Source organism: Grammomys surdaster, unplaced genomic scaffold, assembly GCF_004785775.1.
Source record: "Grammomys surdaster isolate TR1022 unplaced genomic scaffold, NIH_TR_1.0 65, whole genome shotgun sequence".
Classification (NCBI taxonomy): Eukaryota; Metazoa; Chordata; class Mammalia; order Rodentia; family Muridae; genus Grammomys; species Grammomys surdaster.
In genome coordinates, this window is record NW_021604567.1 from 1,455,192 (window position 1) to 1,472,640 (window position 17,449).

The 17,449-nt window shown below is 39.5% G+C and overlaps 1 pseudogene; it reads left to right on the forward strand.

Annotated features, from left to right (window-relative positions):
* Positions 1-913: 913 nt before the first annotated feature.
* On the forward strand, positions 914-1,711 carry LOC114625176 (annotated as a pseudogene).
* Positions 1,712-17,449: the final 15,738 nt, after the last annotated feature.

A 17,449-nucleotide genomic window follows, 5' to 3' on the forward strand; every position in this document is an offset into this window, starting at 1 on the left:
GGTGATTTAACCATGCTTGGTGCAGGGTGTGGTACTATCAGGAGCTTTGGCCTTGTCAGAGGAGTTGTGTCACTGTGGAGGCGGGGCTTTGAGGAACTATATATATTTCCACCACTCCTACATCCCCCTATGCTGGGGCCTCAAACTTCCACAGGAATATATACATATACATATACACATACATATACATATACATATACATATACATATACATATACATATACATATACATATACATATACATATACATATACATATACATATACATATACATATATTTTCCAAGCTTTGCCCAATGTAAGACACAGTAGTCTCTCCTTGCCACTTTCAAATTGGGAAGCAGAGGCAAGTGGATATCTGATTGTATTAGTCAGGGCTCTCTAGAGTCACAGAATTTAGGGCAGTCTCTATATAGTAAGGGAATGTGTTGATGACTTACAGTCTGTAGTTCAACTCCCCAACAATGGTCAGCAGCAGCTGTGAATGGAAGTCCAAGAATCAAGCAGTTGCTCAGTCCCACAAGGCAAGCAGGCAAAGAAGAGTGAACTTTCCTTCTTCCAATGTCCTTATGTAGGTCTCCAGCAGAAGGTGTGGCCCAGATTAAAGGTGTGGACCAATACACCTAGATCTAGGATTTGCCTCAGTCTTCTGGGATTAAAGGTGTGTACTACCTTGCCTGGGCCTAAGCTTTTCATAGCCACTATGCCTTAAGATCAGGATCACGGTGAGCCTTCCAATTCTGGATTGTAGTTCATTCCAGATATAGTCACGTTGGCAACCAGGAAAAGCCACCACACTGTTCTAGGCCATCCTGGTCTATAGAAAGATTTCCAGGGCAGCCAGGGCCACTCAGGAAAACCTTATCTGAGAAAGGAAGAATCTTCTTATTTGTCTCAGTCCTCCTTCAGAGAAGATGGTGCTCATCAGCTTTTTACCTGTGTCTACTCAGCTACCTCAGGACCAACTTGAAGCTAAAGAAAGGGCGAGATCTCAGAGAAAGTGGCAGACCTCGCTGGTCTCCTCTGAAATGGAGCCGCCCCGATACGGATCCAGGAAAGGCTGGATTCTGCGTTTGTTAGAGGATTTTGGAGATGGAGGTGTTTCCCAGAAATCCATGTGGCCCAGTATTCTATGGATATGGGGCAAAAGAAAAAAAATCTCAAACGCATTGACCATTCAGTTGGATCGTGAAGGGAAAATTAAATGTGATGCAATCATTCGACCGGGACCATCCAAAGACAAGATCATTTACAGCAAATACACTGAACAGGTTCCAAAGGAGGTTATGAACGCCAATGACCCAGACCTGCAAAGGACAGACAAAGAGACCATTAAAGAGATAACAGAAAAGACAAGAGTAGCCTTGCAGAAGTTAGTATCAAGGAAGATTGCTGCAGCCTTGCCAGTTCATGCAGCTGACAAGCTAGCTACTGCTCAGTATTTCGGCTACCTGCCATCTCGACAAGGAGGAGCATTAAGTTCTAGAGCTAAACAGGGTTTTTCAGATGGTAGAAACGCAGAAAGACCCAGTGGAGTCTCCAAGATTCAAGATTCATAAGAAACTTCTCGGGAGCCACCTTCTCCTCCGGCACCTGTGGCGCACTCTCCTATGCGGAAGAAGACTGTTAAAGAACAACGAGAGTGGAAGATCCCACCCTGTATATCCAACTGGAAGAACTCGAAGGGTTATACGATTCCATTGGATAAATAGGCGGCTCCTGATGGAGGAGTGCTACAGCCTATACATATAAATGAAAAATTTGCCCAACTGGCTGAGCACTATACCTTGCTGAGCACTGAGGACATTTCTCTTGTCAATCTTCGAACTTCCAATTAAGTCCAATATGACCAAAGGCTGTTCAACCAATCCAAAGGTATGGGCAGTAGATTTACAAGTGGAGAAGATGAAATTTGTAGTGTTTATGATCAGGCCTGGCGAAGTAAGAAAGATGGCTCAGAGCATCTACAGGCCCAGTAAAAATCTGGACAAGGATATGTATGGTGATGACCTTGGAACCAGAATAAAGACCAACAGATTTGTGCCTCATACGACGTTTTCTGGTTCAGACTGTAGACAGAAAGGCCAAGAAGGGCCAGTTCACGTTGAGGAAGATCCTTTTGGTTTGGACAAGATTTTTTGGAAAAAAAAAAAAACAGCACAGTGGTTCTAAAAGACCCTATGAAATTAGTCATCCTAACGAACGTAAGCATGAAGGCAAGAGGCGGTGGAAGGAGTAAATAGGCCTCTTGAAACTAAAGCTGACGTATTCAGCAGAGGATTGCCTGGTCTAGCCTCTGTAAGAGAAGATGCACCTAACCCTCGAGAGTCCCATGAGGAACTGTTGGAGGGGGGACTGGGAGAGGGATAAAGACTGGATTGTAAAAAACAAGATTAGAAATAATAAGAAAATACCTATAACTTTGCTTCTTACATTCTAAATTAATGCTTGGGTTTTGGTGAATAATATGTTTGCCTCTGGCTCTCTGGACTTCTGGAAAGCCCATTTTTCTATAAACATGTATCCATTAGATTAACATTTTGGTTCCTCTATCATGTTAGTCATGACAAAGCCACTGACAGAAAAATAGACAACAGCAAAGATAATTCACACAAGCTCTGAATAATTAAAATGAATTTTAATTGAAATTTAAATTTGGGGAATTAGGTTTTATTTCTCAAATGGCACATTAAAAACGACTTCAATACACAATTTGAAAAGTTTGGATTCAATATTAATGAGAAATGACTTTCATGATAACAGTTCTAGAGTTCTAACATCTGATACTATGTTGAGAAAGAGTTGGCCCGCTGTCATACACAAGTTTCACAAGGTACATAAGACAACCTTTCTGCTGAGCTCCTTTTCTCTAGCCTTTCCCATGTGTGCCATTTGTGATATTTTCGCAGCAGAGCCTGTTGGCCAGAGGGATGTGGCTGTCTTCTAGACTTCTCAGCAACACAGCTCTCTCAGGAAATCACAGCCCATCTCACTGATCATCGACTCTGGCTTAAATTCACATATCCTTCAGAATTTGATAATTTATCCAAGGAGGTGCAGAGCAAACAGACCTTAGCAACATGCAGGTTCCTTAATAAGCCTGGGAAGCTACTGCCTTTTGCATATTCTGTCAGATCCTGGCAACTAATTAGAATACTGATTGAATGAGATGTTCAAGGAGATTCGGGCACCAGAGATTTTTTGTTTTGTTTCATTTTTAAATCTTTATTCTTCTTTCTTTTGCAAAATAATTCCAATCTATTGGATTCATTAAAGAATCACATATATCAATCAGTGGCTAAATATGGTAGTCACTGAGTTACAGGGCTGTCTGGTGATGCCAACAGAGAGTCAAACACATAGTCTGCCTGCTGTAAGCTTTGCCAGAGCTTCATGTCAATGGTTCATCTCACTGGAATGCAGAGAATGGACTTCCACTCTGTATGAATGTGCACAGCTAGACTGCCTGGATCCAAGAACTGTAGTACTCACATCTGAAAAAATCTTGGGCATGCTATTAAACTTCTTTATGTTTCATTTTTAATTTAAAGAACCTAATAATCTCACATTGGCTATATGGATTGAACAGGTTAATGTATCAAGAATATTTTGAAAAGTTCCAAGTATACAAGAAGTTTCTTACACACACTGACTCAACACTACCATTCTTGCCCCACTCTCCTGTGAAGGTCTTACTGTCATCTGTGATTTTTGTACATATATGTTTATGTATGTGTATACAAAAGTGATGGTTTTGTTTTTAAATAACTTGTAAGACATTTGGACAGCAAAACTTAGAGCAAGATAAAACACACACAATGTGAAGTAAGTCCTAGGTCTAGTTCCTACAGGGCTAAGGCTATGTCTCCATTTCTTTGTCTCCAGCTTTGAGGGCCCAATTCATAGAAAACAGCTGAAGCTTCAGGAGTTGTAGTGGCTATTCTTGACTGTCTCCTTGACGTCATATGGAATTAACTAAAATCTAAAGGGCTGATTACACCTGTGAGGGCTTTTTGTTTCCTTAATTAAATCTTTTTAACTGGAGAGATCCACCTTTAATCCAGATCTTCTGAGCTTGGAAGATCCACCTTTAATCTGGGCCACATTTTTCTTCAGGCAGCCTATACAAAGACATGAAAGAAGGAAGCTCACTCTCTTTACCTAGGCCTGTTTGCCTTCACTCTTGCTGACAAATTTATTCTTTCACTGGTATTAGAGCCTACCTACTTTTCCAGGATTCTGGTGTATACTGAAGAGCAGCTGAGACATCCACCCCTGTGGGCCGAACAACTACCAGATTCTTGAACTCTTCATTGGTAGCCAACCAAACATTGTTAAACTAGCAGGACTACAACCTGTGAACTATTCTAATAAATTCTCTGTGTGTGTGCGTGTGTGTGTGTATATGTGTGTGTGTGTGTGTGTGTGTGTAGGGTTGGGTAACTATGCCAGAGGAGTCAGTGGAGTGGAGTCCACAGAAGATGCAGGCCTGTTGAGAACTCTCATTTGGGACATGCTTATGACAGGGAAACATGCTGGAAGACCATGGGTACACCGAATACTCAATGAGAAACTCAATTACTGTCATTTCAACCTCTTCTCAGAGTTTTCATCTGTTTTAGCATAGCCTGCTTGAACAATGCATGTGATTAAGCTTAGAGAACTATTGGTAACAGTTGGTGCCTAAATAAGACATCAAAATAATTCAGGCTATTGATGTTGCCCTTAGCTGTCTCCCAGAAATTCAAGGTCAGTTCCTATTGCTGAAAACAAGTAGTTTGGCACAGGAGTCAGGAATCAAACTGGATCTGACCCAAAGGCCTTTTCTCTGAGCATTAAGTTTCCTAATACCAGAAGGTGCTAAGCAAGGTGACAGAGGAAGAAATAACTCAATAATCCTACCTGCCTGACATTGGAAACCTAGTCAACAATCTATAGCTAGTGAGATCATCAATCTCAAAGGAGAACCTACTATTTCTAGTTTCTTAAACCAGAATAACTCCTAATGACATCCTAAATGTTATCCTTATACCCACAGATAGGTGAAACTTTCATCCCTTATCAAAGGAACTTCTTTTTCACAGCAAATGGAGGCAATTACATAAAGACACAACTAGTCAAAATGCACAGAACCTGCCCTGTGGTGCCCAGCCCCTGTTGAGACATCTATAATATAGTCCTTACACTTAAGGCTCAGGGGATATCACAGAAAAAAGGGCTGAAAGTTTGTAAGAATCAGATGACCAGGAAGTCTACAGCATGATGGAGTTTTCTACAAAGTACAGGAAAACTAGATTTACAAAATCTCAAGAATATAGCTACTTAAACAAGACTGAAACAATGACAGTACCAACTGGCATTCCAGTGTAGATGAGTGAAATCACACAGGGTCCCTATGAAAAGCTATAGGCAGATAATGACTTCAGAGAAAGGGAGACTTCATTTTCCCTAGAGATGAGCATTATAGTTTGCAAGCATGTGTGTGTGTGTGACAGAGAGAGAGAGAGAGAGAGAGAGAGAGAGAGAGAGAGAGAGAGAGACCACTATGACAATGATCTACAGGAAGAGGGAAGAGGAGTGGTAAGTATGGAAGGACAATGAAAGTAGGAGCCAAGACAGCAATAAAATGTCCAGAACTGCATTTTTCAAAAGGAAGAGCAGATTGGAGAGTAATCAGTGGTCCAGCAGAGCTGAAAAACCCAAAATACAGTCCCTGCAAGAAACGAGGCAATTCACTCCATGGCCCCAGGACAAGTACATGGATGCAGGGAGACTGAGTGGTTTAAAATAGTGCAGAGCTGGCTGATCCTGTACATCAAATGGACAGGTCATCATTGTACCTAAGCAACCAAAGTGATGGGCATGTTATGTACCATGAGATTGACAGTATGTCTATTGTTTGTAGAAATTATATAACAAAGGTCTTGACCCAGAATGAAGCAAAGAGGTAGGTGATGACTTTGGTCCTCATGGAAAGAAATGAGACCTCCTTTCCCCTCTTCTTTCTTCTCTCCTCTCTTCCCCTTCCTCTATCCCATCAAATCTTACAATATAGTTTCTTTTCTTGAGAGAAACTTCAGAACATTTCACAACTTTTGGTATATTTCCCCTCTGTACATTTCTGTTCCTCATTTAAGCAAGTTCTTTGAAAATCAGAGCTTGGCATTGTTCTTGTCTTGCTGAAAAGAATCTTCCCTCCCACAATTGTTCTTCCCTTAGAAATGCTGATTGTGATTTCTCTAAAGACGTTTTATTAAATGTGTCTTTTCATAGCTTTTTACAGATCCAAAAACAAAAATAACATGATTTGATATAATAATTTCAGAAGAAAGGCATTTAGAAAGTTTGACTCATGAGAAGGTAGAAGGCCAATTTCTTAACTTGATTAGACACATGTTAGGCATATTATTCTTTTCCACTTGGAGAATTGATCAAGGAAAATTAAGATTTGCCCTGAATCTCTCTGTCTGTAAACCATTAATCCACTTTATCTTTTAGTCATTTTTTAGTTTACATTGCAGATGGGAATAAATCTCTGTGCTTAAAGAACAGTGAAAGTTTGTCTTCAACAACAAAACCTCAGACAATCTCCTGGAAAACTCTGGCTACTGTGAGACTTGGGTGCAAGCATCACATCCAGAAGTCCGCTAGCCAACCAACACCTGGCTTTTTCTAAAGGTCCCTTCTAAATTTCCATAAAGAATATAGTTCTTTAAATCATATGTGGTCACAGTCATCTCTATTCTGGTACTCAGTAAGACTAGAAATAACTGAATGTTATTGGGCTTTACTTATAAGCAATGGGCCATCATCTGCCATCAAAATATGTGGATAGTATTAAATAATAAACAGATGTTTAAACTATGCACTTCTATTTAAAATTTTCTAGTAACATGTGTGCGCGCACACACACACACACACACACACACACACACACACACACACAGTGGGGATAGGGGCAGAGACCTACAGATGAAACAGGGGCTGCTTCTACCTGTATGGCTCACTCCTTTTAGATTTCAAGGTTAAAAAATGTTCAAGCACAGATAGGCGAACAAGCAGTATGGTGTTATTTCAACAGTCTGTTCCTATTGTCATTCTAGATTCTCATACAAAGGTAAAATATAACGATAAAATTGGAAAGAAGAGAGAAGAGGTGCCTCCTAGAAATCAGCTCAGCTATTCTCCATTGGATGCACAATCTTATCCTTGACAAAAGATGTAAACTGGATTCTTTCTCAGGCTCTTTCTCTGGTTTCTGGACATCAGAAAGTTTTGCAGTACTATGCTACAGTGTAAAGGTTTAGGGCCACATCTCATCCCCCATGATGGTATTCAAGTGTCTCTAATCCATTACTCTGCTCACGTTAGAATCACCTCAATGCTGATCTCAGCGTCTCTCGTGACACCAGTTTACATCATTGAGTGTAAGGGTTTCTAATCACCTTTGAGAATATGTCTTATATAGCTTGGGATCCTTGTTAATGTTTTCCCAGTGCTTTGCTCATTACAGAAGCTCAGCAATTCTGTGCAAAACAAATAGGAAGACACAGATAAGGGACATTGATCCACCACTGTTAGTGGGCATGAATCTTACTCTTCTTAAGTTAAAAGAATAGTGCTTACTTGTATTTGAAGGACAGAAGTCACCTAATAAATGATACTTTCTTCAATACTTGTTGGGACCAAGTGGAGGCACCAAGGATATAGATAAATCATGCCACTGGCCTGGATGTCTACAAAGGACACCTTCACACTGTGCCCTCAAGTTGGGCATACTCACCAGAGGTCTATTTCAGGAAAATCTAAAACTTTAATAAGCCAGTTTCAGTTTTGACAAGAATTGATGATGATTCTTTCTAAATCAATACATCTTAGTTAGGGTTTTATTGCTGTGAAGAGACTCCATGACCACAGCAACTCTTACAAAGAAAAACATTTAACTGGGGCTGGCTTACAGGTTCAGAAGTTTAGTCTATTATCATCATGTTGAGAAGAATGGCAGCCTGTGGGTAGATATGGTTCTAGAGACGTAGCTACAAGTTCTATATCTGGATCAGTAAGCAGCATAATGACATTTGGCATACCTTGAGCAGTTGAAACCTCAATCTCTACCACAAGTGGCACACTTCCTTAAACAAGGCCATACTTCCACAACAAGGCCACACCTCCTAATAGTGTCACTTCTCATGAGCCTATAGGGGGCCATTTTCATTCAAACCACCACATTCCACTCTATGACCCCATGGACCAAAAACCCAGCCGGGTAAACTCCAAATTCTGCAACTCCATGACTGATGTGAAGATTCATTTCAGATCTCCAAATCATTTCAGCCTTGTTAACTGCAACACACTCCTCCTTTGGGCTGTTTTCTTGTTTGGGCTGTTATGCAGCTTTTCTCTGCAGGTATCCCACAGATCTGGCATCTCCAGGGCAATCTAGGCTTTACTTTTTACTACTTTTCACTGTATAGACCTCGATGTAGGGACATCCCTCACATGCCTGGCCTCAGTGACTTTTCTTACACATAGAGGGAGATTCCATACCCCATTTCTTTGACCCTTGACTCTAAAGCCAGAAGCATGTGGCTGAAGCTGCCAAGTTCTGATGCTGGCTGGGGCTGGAACATGACCCCCTCATTGGGTTATAACTTCACTGACTTTTTGCTTTCTGGTTTTGATGGTTTCTTTCACTGCTTAGGTTTGGCTGTCCAGGAGCTTGCTCCATACACCAGGCTGGCCTCAGTCTTAGAGATCTGCCAGCCTCTGCCTTCAGAGTCCTGGGGTTAAAGGTGTGCACCACCATGCCTGATCCGATACATTCCTCTCATTTCTTTTCACAAGCTGAGCTGGGTGAGAGTCATCACTCCCTTTATTCTACTTCGTATCAGGATTTTTAAAAATATGTTTACATTTACTGGTGCTTCCTTTCTCTCCAAACTGTATATTTTTTATTTTTTTCTTACTCAGCATGCTCCTTTATATTATAAATTTGTCTAAGTGTGGCCATTAATAATCAAGCAACACAGTCAATCCTATGCTATCTGGAAATCTCCTCTGCTAAAGCTGTCAATCCATAACTCTCCACTTTAGCCCTAGGCAGGTATTTTTGGGACAAGAGCAGAGAGCAGCCACAATCTTCACCAAACATCACATGAATGATCTCTAGGCCACATATTAATATTCTTTGTCTCTGAAACCTCTTGACCTGGGTCCCCACAATTCAAATCACCCTCAGCACTGCTGTCTTCCATACATAATAGCCCACTGTGCCTTGTCTGATGCAGTCAACTGGTTCACTAATCCAAAGTCCACATTCCTCCAAACAGAAGCCCGATCAGGCCTATCCTGGTGTTATTTCCCCAATTCCAGAATGTGTAATTGGGATTAGAAGTTGTACTTAGAAGTACTTAGAAGTTGGAAGAACTTTGATTTCACATTGGTTCCCTGACCTGTGGATTGAGGGATACTATGGTTAAACAGTATCATATCCCTGCAAAAATTAGTGCCCAGAATAAAGGACCTGAAGCAGTCAGGGGTGATGGTTCTCACCACATGTCCCTTTAACTCTCCTATCTGGCTAGTGCAGAAAATAAGTGGGTCATGGAAAATGGCTGTTGATTATCAAAATCTCAACTGGGTAGTGACTGCAGATGCTGTACCAGATGTGGTGGCTTTATTTGATTAACACTTCTCCTGATACATGGTATGTAGCAAATGACCTACCAAACACCCTTTTCTCAGTACCTGTCCATTAGGATGACCAGAAATGATTTTCTTTCATTTTGCAGGCCCAGAAACATACCTTTACAGTTTTGTTTCAAGGACATATTAACTCTCCCGACCTGCGCTGTTAGACAGGATCTCGATTATCTGTCTCTCCAACAGAATATCACCTTGTTGTACTATAGCCATGACATTAGGCTGCTCGTAACAACTGCTCAGGAGAAAGCAACTACTTTGGACTCCTTAGAAATATATCATGCATGCATATTAGGATAGTAAATAAATCTAATAAAAAAATCAAGGGCCTTCTACCTCAGTGAAATTTTTAGGAGTCCAGTGGTGTGGGCATGCAGAGATATTCCTTATAAGGTGATGGATAACTTACTGTACATCATCACCAAGAAAGTGAACCAATGCTTAGTGAACTTATTTGGATTCTACTCAATTGGATGTGTTACTCTGGCCTATATACCAAGTGACACAGAAAGCCGATAGCTTTGGCCAGTTACGACTATTTTAGGGTACACGCAGAGGAGGTGCGGAAAGATATAAGTAGATATCTAAGTAAGCTGAAATGATTTGGGTTTGTAAATCCCTGAAAAAAGAAAAAAATACCTTCAAAATGGTAATTTTCCAATGCATACTGGTCCTTGTATTCTTGTGTTCTTATCCTGTACCTCTTTATAAAATGATGCACTAGTATATTTTCTCCTTAATACTAAATACTTCTTTAATTCAAGCTAATTCTGGAATACAGTGATATGTCTGACCTGTACTAAGTCAAGAAAGAGCAAAGGCCAATCTTGCTGCCAATCCTGCCAACAGATAACCAGACAGTGAATTACTGAGAGGCAACATGGTGCTTTGTATGTTTATTTTTGAACCATTAATAATGGAAAGGGAGAAGAAATTTTAAGTCGATATCAAAATTATTTTAGAACACTTTCTAGAGAAGTTTAATGACCATTATATACTTATACATATGCAATACTACCTTAGATGGTGTCATATCTAGTTTAGTATATCATATAAAATGAAAATCGGGCCTTAGTGATGCCTCAGGGTATAAAACACCTGCTTACCATGCCTGAAAACCTGAGTTCAGTCCCCAGAACCTACCTGGTGGAAGGACAGAATCAACTCTTTCCATTTGTGCTCTGAACTCCACACTCCGGCCATGGCACATCTGGGCCCTTTCCCACAAACACATACAAATAAATGTTTTAAAAACCCAAGAATGCAAGTCTGCCTAAGTGCATAAAAAGCCAGACTTCAAAAGTAAGCAGGACAGGAAAGAGACTGGAGGGGTGCCAGGCTGAGAAAAATGATCAGTTTTCTTTAATTTTATTGCCATCAATAAGGCCTTTGTCCATGTCATTTTAATGTCAAAAATATTCATTAGTATGCAACGTAATATATACTAGTCACCTAGGTATACAATGGTAGAAGTAAACAGAAATGGCTACTTTCTTCAGGAAACTTTAAGTTCCATAGTCTTCATTTGCTAACAAAGTCATGAGCATTCTTCATCAATTTAATGAAGTCACAGTTATCCTTGTTTGCTCAGTACTTTTTTTTCCCAGAAGATGTACGTGTTGTTTAATGTTTGCTTGTTTTCATGAGAACTGGTACAAAGAAGAGTCAATGGTGAAAAGGAGAAAGAGCAATATGTTCCCGTATCTTCTCTCCAACTCTCTCCTCTGGATTTAGACATGCTTATCTCCTACTGTTGGGGCTGAAGATTAGGTTCTGATGAATAACCCTGAGTAACCCTGGGAACAATTCGGACACAGGCTGAGGGTGGTCAACCTTCCTTTTAGCAAGTGCCCACTTCAGCTGCTTCTTTATCCATAAAACTGTGTGTATGCTAGTTTCTTACCTACTAGTAATTAACTTGAAAGTTTACATCCTGTAAACTTTAAGGTTTTTATTCCTGCACAAAATACCATGACCAAGAAACAAGTTGAGAACAAAAGGGTTTATCTAGCTTCTACTTCCACATTGCTGTTCATCAACAAAGGAAATCAGGACTGGAACTAACACAGGGTAAAAACTTGGAGGCAGGATCTGATGTAAAGGCCATGGGGGGGAGGGGTGCTGCTTACTGGATTGATTCCCCTGGCTTTCTCAGCTTGCTTTCTTATAGAACCCAGGACCAGCAGCCCAGGCAAGGCATTACCCACAATGGGCCCTCCCACCCTGATTACTAATTTAGAAAACGCCTTACAGCTGTATCTCATGGAGGCATTTCCTTAAGGAATGCTCCTTTCTCTGTGATAACTCCAGGTTGTGTCAAGTTGACACACAAAACCAGCCAGTACACATCCATAATGCATGTATACATATAGGTATATGTATGTATAACACAGCATAGTATTTCATAGGCATAAAATGAAAAACCAATTCAAGAGAATGTTGTGCTTTGTGTTGATTGTCCACCAGTGCAGTATTGTAGAATGACTCAGTCCTTGTCATTCAAGAGCTATGGAAAGTATTATCCCAAGACTCCTGGTAATATAACTCCACAAACTCACTTAGTGACCATGTCCTGCTGTCTTCTGGATGTACAGTAAGCAACATTCTTCAAAAAAAAACAGTCTTTCTATTAAAAAGAGGTATGAAAGTTTATCTTCTGCTAAAAAAAAAAAGAAAGAAAGTTGATCTTCTTTCAGAAAAATGAAAAATATCTAACAAAATCTGACAGGGATGGAAAGTAAGATTCCAAAGACAAATAGGCCATTCTGGGAATACTCGGCCTAGAGTGAAAGAAGACGTAACTACAATGGATTTTCTTTGATAATATGCACCTCTTGCTGTTTCTGTCACTCATTCCCTTAGTGATAATAAATTTTGTTGAATATAACACTTCACAAATACCAAGACAAATAAATAAGCTAAAACTAAAATTTCTGTTCTAACAAGAATTTCTTTAAATACATGAAATTAAAAATCTAGTCATGTGCTATTTTAAACTTTCCTTTGAGTTTTATATCTAAGATCAATGTTGTTAGTCACAACTATTACATTATCAGGATGTACCTCCAAATAATTGAAATTCCTTATTACCTTAAGTGCTGTGTCTAAACTTGAATAAAATTAATTATTTTTTAAAATATTGTCTAGTATCCTGCGATTGTTCTCATTTGCAAAATTTTGTTAGAAACATGCAATAACTGTGTTTGCATTTGGCATATGTGAGTTAAGATAAACTTCATGTCTTAAAATTTGCTGATACAGCTTTCAAATAGCTTTAAATCTATATATTATTTCATCATTCTGGTCTAATATATTATACATAACATATGTATATTCTTGTTCATGGATATATAAACACATTCATATGTGTGTGCGTGTGCGTGTGTGTGTGTGTACAAACCTAACCATTTATTTTGTAAGATTTTTTTCCTAACTTTCTGATCTTCATTAGTTGCATCCCTCTGGGAATACAATAAATCTGAAGTTTCAGTTGTTTTTAGAAGATAAATTCCGATGTCATATATCTATGTTTTCTGTTTTTAAATTATCTCTTCCTAAACTATATCCTACAGATCCATCGTAATAAAACATATTTTAAAAACTATTTATTAAGCTTGTGTTATCAATACTATATTAAGTATTTCATGTGACAAAACAGTTAACTTTCCCACCTGAGCATGTACAGATGATGACAACACTCTTTGCTTGCTATAGCTTTCTCCCACATCCAAGGCCTCTTGCTGCTCTGCCTCCACACATTAAAGTAGCATTTGATTCACAGGCATTTGGGTATAAATTAAATGACAGCTTGGAGTGTGATGGTATTCCTATTACACACAAACACATGCACTACCCTGGGCGACTCCTTCATCCCTCTTGTTCTAAAAATACCACCATTGGGTTTGCCACTTTCCCTTGAGGATAACCTGACTAGCCAATTCTTTGGGCAGGAGAATCTGACCACAACATCTGAAATCACTTATGGCTTAATGAGTTGAGTCTGCATAAAGTCAAAATTTAATTGTATGTTTATAAGACATTTTTATCCAGGCCTCAAATTATTTCTTTTGTACATGTTTCTAAGGAAAATAAAATCAAGTCTGTCTAAACTTGGCTTGTCTGCACAAGATAATTGTGTGGTTCACATGAGGAGCACTGAAATTTTTGATTCAGCAAGAGACTAATCTATGTGGATGTGTCACACTCTGGGCAGGAATACCGGATTTCCGTTGTTGATTGAATCCACACTTTCCTTTAACACCACTTCAACTGTTCTTTTCAGATTGAGGATGTTACCAAACTTTTGGCTAGTCAGAGGTGAATCCACCCACACTCAGTACTATATTTAAATTTAAAGTCAGAGAGTGTGATGCTGGCATAAACGTTCCCATATTTAAGGAAGCCAAGTTCCCATAGAAGGATTTGCATTTTCAAAATGATTTATTATTTTATTCTATTTTATTTGTGTGTGTGTGTGTGTGTGTGTGTGTGTGTGTGTTTTCTTCAAGTATGGAGGTGCCACACTTGAAGTGGCTAGAAGAAAGTGTTGAATTCCCTGGAGCTAAAGTCAGAGGTGGTTGTGAGGTGGTTGTGTGGTGGGAAATAAACTCAGATATCCACAATAATCATGCAATACCTTAAGCATTGATTCATCTCTGCAGCCCCAACAGGATTTTCTTTGTCATTATCTCTCTGTGTCCTCCAGTGCATCTCTTCCATAATCAAGTGAAGTCAATTGCCAGATGGTTTACTGGACATTTCATAAAGGACTCACTTCTTCATTATACCCAAAGTAACACATTCATTAGGAAAATCTCACGTCTGTTGCAATGGCTCAGGCCTGAAAATGTCATCTTTGCTGGCTTTCTATTGCTTTTTGCTTCTTACCTTCATATCTCCCACAGCACAGCTCTGACCTGCTTACTTCTTGGAAGCCTACATTCTCAAATACATCTTTGAAGCCACCTGGTTTTGCACTTTGACAGGAGAAAGGGGAAGGGATACTGATTAAAATCCATTTCTGGAAATACAAAATCACTTCAAGCTAAATTCTACTTAAGATGAAGCATGTATCTGGTCTTTAACACAAATGAATCAAAACCCTAAGAGTAATTTACTGAATGTAGAACAGAAAGCATAATCAGACTAGATAGCCCGACAATTGCCTATGCACAGCACAGAGTCAGAATTCTCTATTTACTTTCCTTAACAACTAAATGGTCAATATGAAAACAGTCTTTAGAACAAGAGTGTGGCAAGTGGTGACTCGGGTGAGTTCAAACATAACAGAAATGCTCATTTGGGGATGAACTAGGTAAAAGGAACAGGAGTAGATGAGCAATTTATATATCCCCTTTTCTGGTCTCAGTGGGAGAGGATGCACCTAGTCCTGAAGTAACTTGGTATGCCAGGGCAGGTTAGTATCCATTGGGGGGGGGCTCCCCTTCTCTGAAAGGATGATGGAGACTAGGAGGAGAGGGGTTGTGAAGGTGAGACTGAGAAAGGAGGAGGGAGGGGAGGCTGCAATCAAGACATAAAATGAATAATTTAATTAAAAATTCACACATTTTATCCTGATTAATACCAGAACATCTACACGAATATAGAACTCTTATTTGACCAGAAGACAGACCACAGAAGAATGGGAGAATCTCAACTTGATTCTTCACATTTTTGATAGTTCCCAACTTTATCCAAAAGGGGGGCAGTAAAGCTAACAGCCTTAATTGGTCTGAGGCTTCAAGTCACAGGTAGGGGATGCTAGCTACTGACCAACCTCTCCTTCATAGAGCTGGAAGGTACATGGAGTGCTACTCTGAGTTGTCATCTCATCTGAGATTAAGATTCCTTGCAATGTTTTATGACTGATGAAGCATTGTAACAAGGAAGAGGCAGTAAATTTGTGTGAGCTCTCCAGGCTCATAAAGGAAGTCTCACATGATGAACTTCCTGTTGTTTTCTAAGCTGAGGTTCCTTCCTCACTATGTTTGCCTTTGTCTTTAATTATCATGCTTTGTGAAGCATATTGTTCAGGAGAAATCTGAAGAGCAACACTGTTAATCCCATACCTTGCAAAATATGTTCAGGTAAGACATTCTGGACAATGAATGAAAAACAATCACCAAACTACAAAGGACATTTGTCTCCCAGTAGCTTAGAAACAGGAAAACTCAAGAAGAAATATAAGTATTTTTAATGTGATTGAAGTAAAGTCATAGGCTGTAGCCACTGCCTTTCTTCCTCTAATGTTCAGATATTTGTGCTTCTCTGAGATACTAATCTACAATGCAGTTTCTGTGCTTTCTGCACACACACACAAACAAAAACAAGCCAACAAAACAGGATAGTCTCTGATGATGTGAAGAACTGGCATTGCTGGCATAGGGACATTACAACCAGAATTAGAATATCAGAACTAAAGGGCAATCTGGAGCCAACTGGTCAACCTTCTCTTCTTTCAGTCACATTTCCAGAGAAGTGACTACTTTGAAAATAGAGACAGGTTTAACTAAGTCGGCACACTTTGGAAGCAATTAGTCTAGCTTCTAATCAAATTTTAAAATATTTTTAAAAAGTTATTCATTTATATGGTAATGGCAAACTATCATTTGGAAGAAGAACACTCAAGGGAATCCAAAACTTTAATTATGATGATGATCAAGCTCCAACAAAATGCACCTATACATACTTACCACCCACTGTCTTAGGTTTCCTTTCTATTCCTATAATAAGAAAATACTCTGAGGAAAGCAACTTAAGAGAAAAATTGTTTATTATGACTCAATTCAAAAGTATGGTATAGTATTATTAGGTAGTTAAGGCAGTAGGCAGCTGGTCACATGGTACCTACAGTCAACAAGCAGAGCCAATAAATGTATGCTAGTGCTCAGCTCCCATTCTCCGTCTTACGCAGTTCAGGATCTCTACCCATGGAATGCCCTACCCACCATTAATATGAGTCTGCCCACATCAATTGACGTTCTCAAGATAATCCTCACAAGCATGTGTGAACACCTATCTTAACAGGCAATTCTTAGTTCTGACAGATTTACAAGGAACACTGTCTATCCTACCCACATGGACTGACCCCAGATCTGGAGATGAAATAAGTGCTTAGTTTGTGCAAACTTCTGGGCATTCATAGTGCTCCCGACAAGACCTTCTACTCATTCTTCACATCAAACTTCATCTTGGTAAGCTCTTCCTATCCCCATGGAGCACAATATGAGATTTTTCTCTCCCTTACTTAATGACGTATTGTTTCTCCAGGAAATATATTCACACACTAGGTTAATCATTCTAAGTTAACCAATGTGGGATACAGAAAAAGTCATGTTTTTGTCCATCTACACCTCCCTAAAACCTACTCCTGCACCCTACCACCAAATGCATCCCACTTACTTGGGAACTCCAAAGCACATACTGATTTTCATTTTGTCATCATCTCCGTCACTACGGACCTAGACTAAGTAACATGGTCTTTCTCTGAGATCATGATCTAACTTCTTAACAGGAAAGCATGCTTTCCCCTCGTGTCTTCTCACCACCTGTCCATCTCTTATCAGCCATATTTCTCTCAGTTAAGTGTAAGATGAATTTGTATTTCCTGGCTCACAGCTTTCAAATGCATTCTAACTCACTCAATAAATTCAAACTCCTTAACCTAACGGGGAGAAGAGGTGAGGGTAGTTCATGTAGAAAGGAAAGAAGGGACAATGATTACAAGGATTATTTTATTTCAGACTTGT